The 14,314-nt window shown below is 40.3% G+C and overlaps 1 long non-coding RNA gene across 1 annotated transcript; it reads left to right on the plus strand.

Annotated features, from left to right (window-relative positions):
• Positions 1–1,780: 1,780 nt before the first annotated feature.
• On the plus strand, positions 1,781–2,834 carry LOC134825024 (uncharacterized). The gene is made up of 3 exons (XR_010161477.1): positions 1,781–2,077; positions 2,236–2,363; positions 2,567–2,834. It is a non-coding gene; the product is annotated as an uncharacterized LOC134825024 (long non-coding RNA).
• Positions 2,835–14,314: the final 11,480 nt, after the last annotated feature.

A 14,314-nucleotide genomic window follows, 5' to 3' on the forward strand; every position in this document is an offset into this window, starting at 1 on the left:
AAGTATTTCATAACCTTCAGTGCATAATTAATACAACAGTTCGCTTAAACTGTTAAAACTTAACGGGGAATGACTTTTTATATTTGTGCAGGAAACTTGATTGAATTTGTGCAAATTATGGTGTGTTAATCGCTCGCATCTGAATTTTGATGAATCCTGACATTTAATACCAAAATATGTAATATAAATTATCAGATTTCTGGTTCATGCCGGCTGCACTGTGTCCTACTACCCTGCTCGATTATCTGACGCTAAAACTTCTCCAGTTCAAGCTACACATTCACAACTTCAGTAATTACTAGCTCCACTGATTCTCTACATTATATTTCCCTGGTAACCACGTCAACAGAGCACCCAGTGACTAACTCTAGTTTTATTTCTGAATTATAACTTTCCGCGATGTTGCTTTTATTCGTTTTCATGATCTTCCTTGTGTTCCCTGTTACCGAAGCAGTGGACAGAAAGTACACCGCCCTGCAGTTTGGGACCACTTCAAGTGACTACATAACATTTAATCACGACATGACCCCGTTCCGTACATCGTTGACCCTCTGCTCCTGGGTTAAGCGAGTACTCACCTCATCCCCCTTTCCGATGGTGTTCCACTACGAGACGAGATCGAGTTTTCTTGAGATATTTATTTCACCTCAAGGGTTATACAACAGAGTAGCAGGAAATAGTGTTTTGGGTGGCTTAAGTAGAAAATTCACTACCCCGGCCGGACAATGGTTCCACTATTGTTTGACTTGGTCCTCCTCCTCACGGACTATGCAGCTCTACCTGGACGGGGAACTAACAGCTAGTGCTCAGACTACATCAGGAAGAGAACTGTATACTAGTGGGACTGTGTGGTTTAATATACGGCCTAAAGCTGTTAGTGATAGGAATAATTATGTTTTTGGAGGCCAATTATACAGATTTGATATGTATACAGAGGTGCTGAGCTCGGAGACAATAAAAAGAATAGCAGACGGTGGTTTGTGTGCTGAAGTAGAGGAGACTATCAGCAGCAGACAACTCCGCTGGGAGGACGTGCTGGAAAAGCCAAGAAATGGGTCTGTGGTTGAGGTTACCGGGTGTGATATGGTACCTAAGGAATTCATGGAGAGTCGGTTAAATGAAAAAGAAGTGCAACTAAAGGCATTGGGGGAACAATTGGATGCAGTTACTAGTAAACTCAACACGACTGAAGGCGATCTAGAAACACTGACCAGTAAATTTAATAGCACAAAGGATGAGTTACAGAATGTAACAGGCCGACTTAATCGGACAGAAGATGATCTAGAAACACTAACCAGTAAATATGATAGCACAAAGGATGAGTTACAAAATGTAACAGGCCGACTTAATCGGACAGAAGATGATCTAGAAACACTGACCAGTAAATATAATAGCACAAAGGATGAGTTACAAAATGTAACAGACCGACTTAATCGGACAGAAGATGATCTAGAAACACTGACCAGTAAATATAATAGCACAAAGGATGAGTTACAAAATGTAACAGACCGACTTAATCGGACAGAAGATGATCTAGAAACACTAACCAGTAAATATAATAGCACAAAGGATGAGTTACAAAATGTAACAGACCGACTTAATCGGACAGAAGATGATCTAGAAACACTGACCAGTAAATATAATAGCACAAAGGATGAGTTACAGAATGTAACAGGCCGACTTAATCGGACAGAAGATGATCTAGAAACACTGACCAGTAAATATAATAGCGTAAAGGATGAGTTACAAAATGTAACAGACCGACTTAATCGGACAGAAGATGACTTCCAGAAGATCAAAGTAAGCCTAGAGTCCGAAACTGCCAAATTTAACCGAACAGAAGACGAGCTCGAAAGGACCAAAGTTAGTTTGGAGTCTGAAGTGACCAGATCTAATCGGACTAAAGAAGAGCTGAACACATGCGCAGCAGAATTAACTGTCTCTAAATCTCAAATGGAAGGAGTGAGAAGGTTCCAGAACATCACGAAGTGGGATTTTCTTTACACGGGCCCTTACATTAATAAAGTGTTCACTGAGGATGTTTTGGAGGACCTGAAATCTTCGTGGAATTTAATGAGTAATTGAACTTAGAATTACTGTTATGTAAATTTTATAGCTGTTATAGTGTTATACTAAAGACAACATTAAACATTTAATCATACAACTTTCTTACTTTATGTGCATTCCAAAATTTTATTGAATTCCGTAAAACCCTACACAACTCTAATTGTTTAGGTGAATTCGTCGGGGTCAACATCACAAATGAGATAGCGGAACACTTGCGAACACACGATGTTGGTACTGCTAAGTGCGGTGCACAAATGAATGACATCTTTTCCATGTGGGGTGAGGAAGATTAATATGTAGTTAAATTTATGATCCCCTAGCCCCATACCCTCGATTGAATTATTACCACTATAAGCTTATAAGTATAATCTAGAACTGCTGGTTTTTGTAAAATTTCCGATTAATCAGGTAACCTTCATGAATCACTAGCGACAACAAACATAGGAAATACAAAACTGCATGTATTACTAATATTTTCATAATTACATTTTTTTTTCAGGCGAACTTATGAAGAACGACAAAATGGTGATGACGAGGGGCCTTCTCCAGCACTTTATTGAAAATCACAACGAAGTGCCTTGTGATGAATGAGTTGGATGCTGATCAAGTTTACGATGGAGATTTGAAATTAAAAGAGACCAAGTTCTTGAACGTTTTACGTTATTTTTTATACTAGAACAATAATTAATCTATTAAGGCAAGGGCCGCAAGTTGATACGATTAGCTTGCTCTGATAACACGTAAATGAAAAAATGTCTGATTCTTACTCATAGTCATAGCATGGAATTACTTTATTTAAAGTTAAACTAGCAAGAGACTAAAATAATTAGTTATAATACCTATTTAATTCGCGTTTTTGACACCACTAGTGTTTTTTACCATTATTTTTTTGAGAATGTGAGTTTTTTCACAATATAACCAAATTTGTTATACCTTTTTGGAATGATTGATGAGTTTCGCCTTCGTTCCATATTTAATGACGCGCGCACGGCTTTTGGAGCGTAAAAGTCGCGTAATTATGACGAAATTCATTCTTTTTCGTCGTATTAAGGTATTATTCCGTCACATCTTCGGTTCCTGGAATGGGATCATTCTAGTTTGAAAATTTGTAAGGACCTTCTAGTTGGACTTAAGGAACATTTCGAAAAAGTTGATGGATACGAACCGGCTACGGGCTTAACCACACTGTTATAATACCTTACAACATTATTACAAAACAACATTATTTATTTCTCAACTTTTTATTTCATAAGGCAGGAAAATAAAATAGTAGTTTTTACGAGAAGACACACGAAGCTCACATCTTTTGGACGAAGTATTAGTTCGGTCACGTTAGCAGCTTACGTGATAACTCTATATTATACAATTTTCAGGAACTCGTTACGTCACGTTAATAATAATTTGGTTATCTTATTATTTATTACCTATTAATTTATCGTTAAGCTTACGTTACGTAATTACCTGTTAACCTGACCCGGTAATAAAATTAAAATAAAACATTAAAGTTGTATTGGTTCAGATAGTAAGGTTAAAAGTATACATGCATACATGATACAGCGAACAGCCGATTATACAGAGCATTACAGTGTTACCGAACTTAGTTTGAGCGGCATTTTATGAGTATCAATATCATTAACCGTTAAGAGCGGTATGTCGTACTACTAGTACTACTTTGACAATCTTAGTCGAAGGAATTGCTTAACATTCTTGGTATATGCAGCATGCTGGGACAAGAGATCAGATCTTGTAGACCATCCTTTGTCCCATTAAAGCATTAAGGACCGCCATGTCATCTCTGTAGTCATAACCGCCTCCTTCTCGAATCTCTACTAAAAGCTCTAGCTCCTCTCGAAGCATCAGCCCTTTTAAAATAGCCTTGTGCAATTAAAATTCCAGTTCAGACTCACATTCAAAATGGGTGGCCCCTGCAAATATTTCCTCGTCCAGTTCCACTAACTACTTGATACTTCGAACCACCTCGAAAGCTCACCGGCATGCCTAACTGTAGGCATGCCTACTATAATCTACACTCACAGCACCGTAAAATTTAAAAAACAGCGCGTTTGACCCTCACATATTTCTCTGGGAGATGCGTAGTGACGAAAAGCCTTTCATGTAAATTATCTATTGATGCAGTCAAACGCAGACTTGAAATCAATAAAATTGATGTACAAAGGCAGATTAAATTCCGTACCCTGCCGAATGACCGAGTTTTCCAGAAACCACACTATTTTTCACGCTTCCAAACCTTCCGAGAACCTGGCAAGTACTACCATTTGAAAGAGTTTGGAAGTTGTGGAGTGGAGCATATGCTGGTGTCACCTTTCTTTGGAATAATAGTGATCAGACCTTTCAGTCAGTCTTCAGGAACTCCCAGAATAACTTCAACAATGGATTTGTATTTGTAAGTCCTTGACAGTGGTGTAAAGTTGCCTGTGCCCCCACCCCCCGCCGAAAATGCGCCCCCCTTTTGGCGCCCCTCCTTAAAATTGAACAAATTAGGTGATTTTAGAGGATACGCCGGTAAAATCTTTTAAAAATTGTGTTTCTAGAGCAAAACGCGCAGTTTTGCTAGTACCTCAGTTAAGTTTTTCAAAATTGACCCACATTCCAACGACGATTTTGCGCCCCCTTAAGATGGCGCACCGAAACCCTCCCCCCCCCCCCCCCCCCCCCCCCCCGGCCCCCCGCACGGCGGGGTCAGCGGGGCCACTGGTTCTTGAGCTCAATACTTGAACTGTTCGTTATTAATCCTGTCAATCCCAGGACTCATATGATTCTTTAAATTTATTACGTTACAGTTACACACATGATTTTACAAACATACAAACATATATAATATATATATATATATAAGTCAAACCTGCCCAAGCTAGAGAGCCATGGCAGGGCCAGCAAGCAAGGCCCGGACCAAAACAAACTGATCCGACTGGGTATAGAAAATAGCAATATGGAAACAATATTAACAATAATAAAAGGATATACAAAATATTAAGGAGGGACAAACCGGGGCCCCTCCACGGGCCGAAGAGAAAGGTGATCCTGAGTGTTGGATGTTCTTCTCTTCTTCTTTATTGAGGGTGGACGTGAATTTCCAATCTTGTTTGCTATAGGGGTGGGGGGGTTCTGTTCTTGTGAACGTATAGTCCTGTGTATTGAATGGGTTAATGGCTACCATCAATTATACAAAAGGATGCTAGTCATAAGTTATAAAAAGAGCGACAAAGGGGGGTCGGGTAGGATCGAGGTGAGCAGTAATATGGATCATCTCCCTCATTCAAGCGAGAGCAAAGGGGGTCCGTCAAATGGAAGCTAAAAGAAGGTGGTAAGTCTGTGAGGGAGATGATCTGGCTGTTCGAAAAAAAAAGCTAAGGGGGATCATAGAAGTCTAGGTACTTCGAAATAAGCGCAAATTTAAGTATAGGCTTAGGAAAAACGATGGTGTGGAATATACATGATTTGATGATAAAGTTACCGAATACTTGTTTCCTTGTTAGTGCATAGGCTGGGCATCTGGTTAGGAAGTGTTTTGTAGTTTCTACTTCCTCTTCACATTTGTTGCAGATGTTGGACGGTTCATTACCTATCTTGTTTTGGAAGTGTTTAAGATAACTGCATCCGGTATAGAGATGAGTTAAAATTCTAATATCATCTTTTGATTTTGATAAAATATTCAAATTATTAGAGAAAAGGGTCAGGATGTTGTTGTGGTGAAAGTTGCTGACTGACTTGAAGGTCGAAAGCCTGGCCAGGTGGAGGGGCTTGAAGCGAGTGTCAAGAGTGTTGATGATACATGATGCCGAGTAAGGAGCGAAAGGAGGGGCCCTATAGGTACAGTGTCTGAGCCTTTATTAGCCAAGCTGCATCTGCAAGATCATTACCGAGAATACCACTGTGTGCCGGTGTCCAACAGATGGTGACATGTCTATGGTTCGAGAGGTGCGAGAGTGCTGCAATGGTGTCAGAGACAGTAGCTTATCTGATGGTCGTGGCCGAGAGAGCTAGAATGGCTGCTTTGCTGTCTACGCAAATATGTAAAGCTGCGGAAGAGGGGGGCTGAGATGAAATGAAACATACAAACATAATATAATATTGTAATGTGACACCGCCGTATGTGTGATGCAACATCATATCTGCTATTTCATGTAACTAACAGCTGTTGAGCTGTTGTCTGAGTAGTGACCTAGCTTTTCTGATTAATACTTGTTCTTTGTTGCCGTTTCTTTGCGAATACATTAGTAATTGTTACTACAGGAAATTTTTGCGACACTTCAGTGTACGATTTTCGTCAAAATCGCACAAATTAAGTTAATTAATTATTAATATTAAGTGGGGGGGGGGGGGGGGGGGGGGGGGGGGGTTCACCCTGATTTTTTTGTGAAACTTGGTTTCGAGATAGCAGTTGTCCAACAAACTAAGACCGGTGACCGAACTTTTGAGGGGGTCCCGGACCCCAACCGCCAAACGGTGCCCGCGGGGCAGCCACGCCCATATTTGGTCCAAATTAGGCCCAATTTAGCCAAATACCCTGAACATGCCCAAAATCCAGATTTTAAGTGCTCTCCTTGTAGCTAGTGGTCCCTTGAACTCGTATATGAATTTTCATCAAGATTGGACAAAAAATGACTGAGTTATGAGCAAAAAACCATATGCCCATATTTGGGCATACGCACCAAATTTGATCGATTTTGGTCCATAAATTGGTCAAATATCAATATTTTTGAATGAAACCAACTTTTTATGGAAGGTAAGCCTATACTACACATTCTCTATGGTTATCAGTGCAATGTCTACCTAACTGTAGATTCTGTGTTCAAATAATCGCAAAAAATGAACAAAATCGCCCATATCTCAGTTCGCGACGCGATATTTGCAAAACTGACTTCGCTCAAAACAATAGAACTGAATAGCAGTTGAAACCCTGAATAGGGTTTCAATATTTTTTCATGAAATTTTCAGAATCAACGTAGAATTTTCTCATGACCTTAAGTTTTGGGACAGAATTTTGAGTTAGGCCTTTAAAAAAATTTGGCGGCCAAATTCTAAATTTAGCAGTGCAAAGCTAAGTAAAGTAGTTCGTTTTAATTACATGAAATACTTGAAAGAATTCTTTGTAAATATTTTTTATCTTTATTTAATGCAGGAGCTCTCAGGAGCATTAGAATTTATATCATAGAATTATCATAGAATTTCCAGTAAATGTTTCCCGATCACTTACCGTAGGTTCAGTTTTTGTAACGGATTGTCTACAACCATGATATATTATTAGACTAATTGTGCGAAGTAATCAGTAGTTTTTATAGCAAAAACGTTTAACAATTAATTTTTATTATCATCACAGTGCAATATTTTGACCAACATGAAACGATCGTTAATTGTAATTTTAAATTCTAAAAGGCAATCCCTAAGAGTACGGTTGATGGAAATCTAGCGTCCGCTAACCGGCGCAATTAATTTTTATTATCATCACAGTGCGTATGGCACAGAATGAAACGCAGTTTGAGAAATACCTACGGAATGGAAAAGATATATTTGAGACCTACTGTTTTACTGAAGACGGAAATCCTATCATGTTACCAAGAGCTCCTCAGCAGCAGTATATAGACATCTACCCGAATGAAGATCAACCCGGGAGTAGTTTTAAAAACGACAGAAACCATCAACTAAACTATGAAGCTGAGGTAATTGTCTACAGGGCTTTAGAGAAAGTTGGCAAACCTTTTATTGTTCTTCATAGTTTTGAATACACCCATTTTCAATACCATTTGGGTGATACAGGTCATGATAAACGAAAGTGCCAAAAGTGCAAAAAGATGGCAACGAATAGAGAGGGTGAGTGTGATTTTATTGTAATAGCATCAAACCACTTTGTGGTAATAGAAGTGAAGAATATGGGCCACATCGGTGAAGTTTCAGATTCTGAGAGTAACAAAGATCACCAAATGCAAGTGTTGGCTAAAACCTTCCAGAAATCACTCGAGCAGAGGAAGAAAATGGTTGACTTGATCAGACGATTTTGTAAACGGTTAACCGTCCTCCAGTTCACTGTTTATCCTAATTTTCAAAAGAGATTCAGCTGTGAATTCCAATTGAGCAGGAACCAGAAATCAACTATCATATTCAAGGATGACATCGATGATTTTAGTAATTGGTGGAATGACAATGTGACTGACTTTGTCTTAGATGAACCTCTGCGTTCAGAGTTTCGAAACAAACATGAAGATGTTCGGAACTTATTGTTAGCTGTATGGAGCACAGAAAAGACCGAATGTGATAAGTCCAAGTGCAGTTTAAGTAAATGTATAATGACCATCGACGAACAATTGCGTTCAGGAAGATTTTCCTTCAGGAGTAATAATCCCGAAGTTATTCCTACGCCAAAGATTGTCAAGGATTTTTTAGGAGTGGATAACTTGACAAAACAACAATACGATTTGATAAATTCAGATGAGAAGTTTTTGTGGATTAATGGTCCCGCTGGAACAGGCAAAACTGTTGTACTAATGGCTAAGATCCTAGAATTAGTACTATCAGATGTGAACAACAAAGTTGTATTGTTCTGCGAAACATGTGTCCGTGAAGACGTTACATCTTCAGACCATATTCATAAAGTATTGATTAAAGCTGGAGTACAGCATGCGTCTACTATCTGTTATCAAATTGCCGACGAACCATTTGAACTCTTGCATATGATTAAACGAAATTTCCGTTTCAATCAAGTTGAAGTAATCATGCTTAGGGGTATTAATGATGACAAGATGGTTCAAAGAGCTAATTCTGAGTCGATAAGAAACCTTCTTCGTTTACTACAAGGCCACGGTATCAACGTGTTTTACGACGATATTCAAGCTGCATTAACAGGGGATGGGTTGGAAATTATCGGGGATTTTGACTATGAAATAGTAAAAACATTATTCGAACTTTCAAGATCTGTTCATGTTTGGGTAGCATGTGATACGATACAAACTCATACATTACAAAATATGCAATATATGGATGGACCGGTAACCTCCAGAGATAGCACAACTTTTACCAGTTTCCTCAAAAATGAGTTATCCTCTTCACAACTAGTTAGTCTATCAAAGAACTTAAGAAACACTTCTGATTTATCGAGTTCTTTGTCAGTTATCCGGAACGAAATCACAGGGCTGAAACACCTAACATCACGTTTAAGGAACGATTTCATCGTACCACAGTCCCCCGGTCATTACATACATGGACCAAAAGTTATCATACATGTTCTGCAAAACCTTGACAAGGAACTGGTATATGATATTTTCGCAAAAGAAATAGATAAATTATTTTGCGATAATATGATAAAAAAGAATGACGTGGGTTGTATCTGCAATATTCCAGCTCACCTAGCATCAAATACGATCTCTTTAACGAAAAATATAGTTGATGGGATTTTGAATTCAAAAGGTATGAAGCTTCGGCCGGTACTTTCAACGTATTCAAAAGAATGGCCTGCCGTGATAGCGCTTCAAATGTTGAAAGATGAGGAAGTTAAAATGATAATGACTCATCCGATTGCGCAAGCGATGTTCAATCTAAACCGAGACCATGAAGAATTTGAGAGAGATATAGACGATCTTTACTTGGCAATGTCAAGAGCACGAGTCAAGTGCACTGTCATAATGTTTCCCTCGGACGGTTCTACATTAGATGATTGTACTAGGATGAAGAACGTGTTGGATAAGCTCGGACAAGAGGGCTCGGTAGAAATAAAGAAACATTAACTGTGTACTTAAACTTCCCTTGAATTGATCTCAATTTGTTTTCTCTGTGCATTCATCAATTACTATATCAAACGTTAGTCTTATAAGCATTTAATTGTAACTTATTTTTAAACAAAGCAAACACCCGTTTATAGTCGTTAATAAACTGTAAGTATTCAGTAACAATATCGAACAAATGAGACACAATATTCTAATTTTCTTGTAACTTTAAAAGTTGTAACTCATTTATTACAGTTAAAGAATAAAGATGCAAATCTAATTTGACACAAACATATCCGTAATGATATCTGTAACTTCTCAAATCAAGCCCGCATTTTTCGTTATTCGTTCCGTTTTTATTCCCCTTTCCCACAAATGAAGTTGAATACACAAAACCTTCCAGCGCATCAGATCAGAACGGAGCCTAGAAATAGAGTGCGCTTTAATAATCCTAGAACTCTAGATTATAGAAGTAGAGTTCTCCACACAGTGTGTTACAACCCCCTCCCCCCCCCCCCCCCCCACCCCCCCCCCCCCCCCCCCCCCCCCCCCCCCCCCCCCCCCTACCCAACCCAGTAGTCAGTACTTTAGAGTCCTCCCCACCAGACTGTCTGCTCGTAGTTCCTTTGTCTGACGTCGGTGCCACATTCAGCACTGTACTCGATACCAATCTACGCGGCTTTCTCTGTTTTGGAACACTATATCTTTTGTGTCCGTTTGTAATTTCAAATCGAATTTTTGTGCATCTTTATCGGAAAATATTGGCTGCCAGAAATGAGCTGAGAGTCAGGACTGGAACCAGCAGCAAAATGTATGATTCATCTTCAGCGATGTTCAATAGAGAGTAGATGCATCATCCAGGCATGGTAGAGAAAAGTCAGGGTGTCTACGATCGTTAGTGCTTAACACCGGAATGGTTCCCGGATCTCATCAAAGGTTCTGTGCACCATGCATACAGGAATAGTTTGATACACGACAACATTGATTAAACAAAAACGATCGTTCATTTTAACTGCGATAAACCGCATTACTAACCTGCTAAAGTAAAACAGCTCTAAAATGAAAAGCATTGGTGCTATTGTCCAACTAAAAGTTTTAAATAGTGTAGGGTTAGAAAACTCATTTATCAAACAAGTAAAACACTCATTTGTAACACTTACAAAGTGCTGAGTTGCACTGTACAGTAGCCGTTCCCAGGATTTAGTTAAACATTCTGGCATTGAGCCAGAATTATTAAATTATTACACGTGGTCTGCACATAGTGTGGTAAAAATAGGAACATGAGGGACACGCAGCTGATGTCAACATTAGAAGAGTGACAAATTTATAGTTTTAGGGGTTTCCCGTGTCCTGTGCGTCTGTCAAATTAAAATGTAAATATAATTCCTATAGTGCTGATCTAAAGCTTTCTATCTGTATGACTGTGACATAAAATAGTAAATCACCACTACACAGTCAGTCTTGGTGCAATGTATATAATCACAGGTGATATGTCGTTATTTCACATAGCCATGTGTCTACGCGGTCGCGCGCTACTGCAAGCGAGAGGGCTCTGGTTAGAGCTATGTCGTTATACTTATTACTGGTATTTCATACTGGTACGTCAGACCAAGTCACTGTATCCCTGAAATACCTACTCTATCTAGATTTTAGGTCTGGACTCTGTAATGCGGCAGTGAGCTATAAACTACTCAAAAACCGAAATCCATAATTCCAGGAATGAGGAATAAAATCATGTGATAGTACATAATTTGTAAAGTCAAAATGTTAACCCGAATAGTCGGATTACAGTTAATATACTCATGGGCGCTCATTGCTCAATAACATGTTTAGACAACACTTCTCAATTAACTCGCTCACAACTCGAAATTTGTTGGATCGTTGTTTTTTTTAAACATTATGTTCCTGAAGGTGGTTATGCTAGCTGCACTCTTCACTGTTGGAGGTATTTATTTTAAACAAGTTTACGTTCATAATTCTAATTTTTAATAGGAGTTGAATGCAATAAAACGACGCAGTGTGAGCGAAATTTTCAAAATGGGTGCAGATTATAATCTACAGGGGGGAGGTAATTCTTTTTGTTATGACTTGCTATCACCACTCATTCGAGGAATATGTTAAATCAAAGAATATTCATGTTCATTTCTTTCGAATGAAGGTTCATTGTCGTATTTATTTGATAGTTCTGATAATTGGATCGAGTCACATTTTATTGAATTGTGTTTGGCCATTCGAAATACGTTTGTCCTGAAAAAATGAGCGTTGTAGCTTCTCAGATGACAGAGATACGAAGCATAAAGATTTTATTCATTTCGTGTGATCAGGTGATTGGCTTACCTAATCACGTGCATTAAAATTTAGAAATGCATGAATGAATGTCACAGGTTTGATCATTTCAGAGTCCAGGTTTGAATTGGTGAATAGCGGCGGAAACCCTATAACGTATTCATCAACTGCACTACTGCTGTATAACAGTGGCACCGTTTGCGATGATGGGTTTAGTGATAACTCCGCGAATGCCATCTGTAAAGAAATGGGATTCAGTTCCGCTAGCAGCTGGAGCAACGCAAACAGTTGGCCTTCTCTCCAAAGTAATTATGCTACTACACTTGATGACGTCGTCTGCTCATCTACTTCCTGGAGCTCTTGTACACGAATATCAAATCATAACTGTGGACATAGTGAAGACGTCTTCCTACGATGCAGCGGCTCCACGGTAAGATGCAGACCAGGAAAATATCGTTCTTCTAGCACGTGCACCACGTGTCCGCAAAGTCAATACAAAGCTCATGAAGGTCATGAGTATTACTGCAATAGATGTCCTCCATCAATCCTTTCTAGTTCTGATAGAACTTTCTGCTCTTGCCCGGCTGGGAAATACTGGAAGCAGCCAATCTGTGAAAGCTGCCCTTCAGGATCATCTTCAGATGCAGGCTCTAAACACTGTAAATGCCCGCTCGGAACATTCTGGAATAATCTCCAGTGCGTGAGTTGTCCTGGGGGTCTAGCAAGTCCAGAGGGGGCCCTCCAGTGCCGAGCCTGTCCATCAGGATCAACTGCATTAAATAGTGGGACTACATGCAGTTGCTCACCCGGGATAATATGGAGCTGGGACGAGGAACACTGGGGTTCCTGTAAAGACTGTCCCTCTGGGACTTACAAGGACGAAGGAATGCTGACCTGCACCGCTTGCCCACTGAGAACAACATCTTCAGCAGGATCTACCCATTGCTCTTGCCAAGCAGGGATGTACTGGAGTGGAGAAGGATGTCAGAATTGCACCCAAGGCTCGGTCAGTCAAGAGGCCGCCCTTCAATGTCAGGAGTGTCCAGCGGGATCTACTTCTTTACAAGGAGGGATCTCTTGTGGCTGCCCACCAGGATTAATATGGAGTTGGGATGTCAAGACATGGGGTTCCTGTAAAGACTGTCTCCCTGGGACTTACAAAGATGAAGAAATGCTGACCTGCACCGCTTGCCCACTGAACACAACATCCCTAAAAGGTTCTGAATACTGTTCTTGCCATGAAGGGATGCACTGGAACAAAACCCGTTGTGAGAATTGCACCCAAGGTACGGTCAGCCAAAACGGGGCACTTCGGTGTCTAGAATGTCCAATAGGATCCCTGCCATTAGAAAATGGGACCACCTGCAGCTGTGAAGTTGGAATGGTATGGAGTTGGGACGGAGAAACATTGGGTTCCTGTAAAGACTGTCCCCCTGGGACTTACAAAGATGAAGATATGCTGACCTGCACCGCTTGCCCACGGAACACAACATCCCTCAAAGGTTCTGGCTATTGTTTCTGCCATGAAGGGATGCACTGGAACAAAACCTGTTGTGAGAATTGCACCCAAGGTACTGTCAGCCAAAACGGGGCACTTCGGTGTCTAGAATGTCCAATAGGATCCCTTACATTAGAAAATGAGACCACCTGCAGCTGTGAAGTTGGAATGGTATGGAGCTGGGACGGAGAAACATTGGGTTCTTGTAAAGACTGTCCCCCTGGGACTTACAAAGATGAAGAGATGCTGACCTGCACCGCTTGCCCACTGAACACAACATCCCTCAAAGGTTCTGGCTATTGTTTCTGCCATGAAGGGATGCACTGGAACAAAACCTGTTGTGAGAATTGCACTCAAGGCTCGGTAAGTCTCGAAGGGGCCCTTCAATGTCAGGAGTGTCCAGCCGGATCAATCTCCTTAAACAACGCATCATCCTGCAGCTGCCCGATAGGACAGATATGGAAGTGGGATGGGGATACGAACAGCTCCTGCACGCCATGCCAAAGAAATACTTATAAAGGAGAATCTATGGCAACATGTTCTGCGTGCCCTTCATTCTCATCCTCAGATTCTGGTTCTGAAAAATGTGAGTGCATTGCTGGCATGTTCTGGAACAGTACCCGATGTCAAGAATGCACCAACAGCTCTGTCAGCCAGGAAGGTTCCCTGAGCTGTGATACATGCCCCATTGGCTACCTACCCATAGAAAGAGGGAGGGAATGTAATTGTCCAGAAGGTATGATTT

The sequence above is a fragment of the Bolinopsis microptera genome, chromosome 13, assembly GCF_026151205.1.
Source record: "Bolinopsis microptera isolate Bmic1 chromosome 13, MBARI_Bmic_1.0, whole genome shotgun sequence".
In the NCBI taxonomy this organism is placed as follows: Eukaryota; Metazoa; Ctenophora; class Tentaculata; order Lobata; family Bolinopsidae; genus Bolinopsis; species Bolinopsis microptera.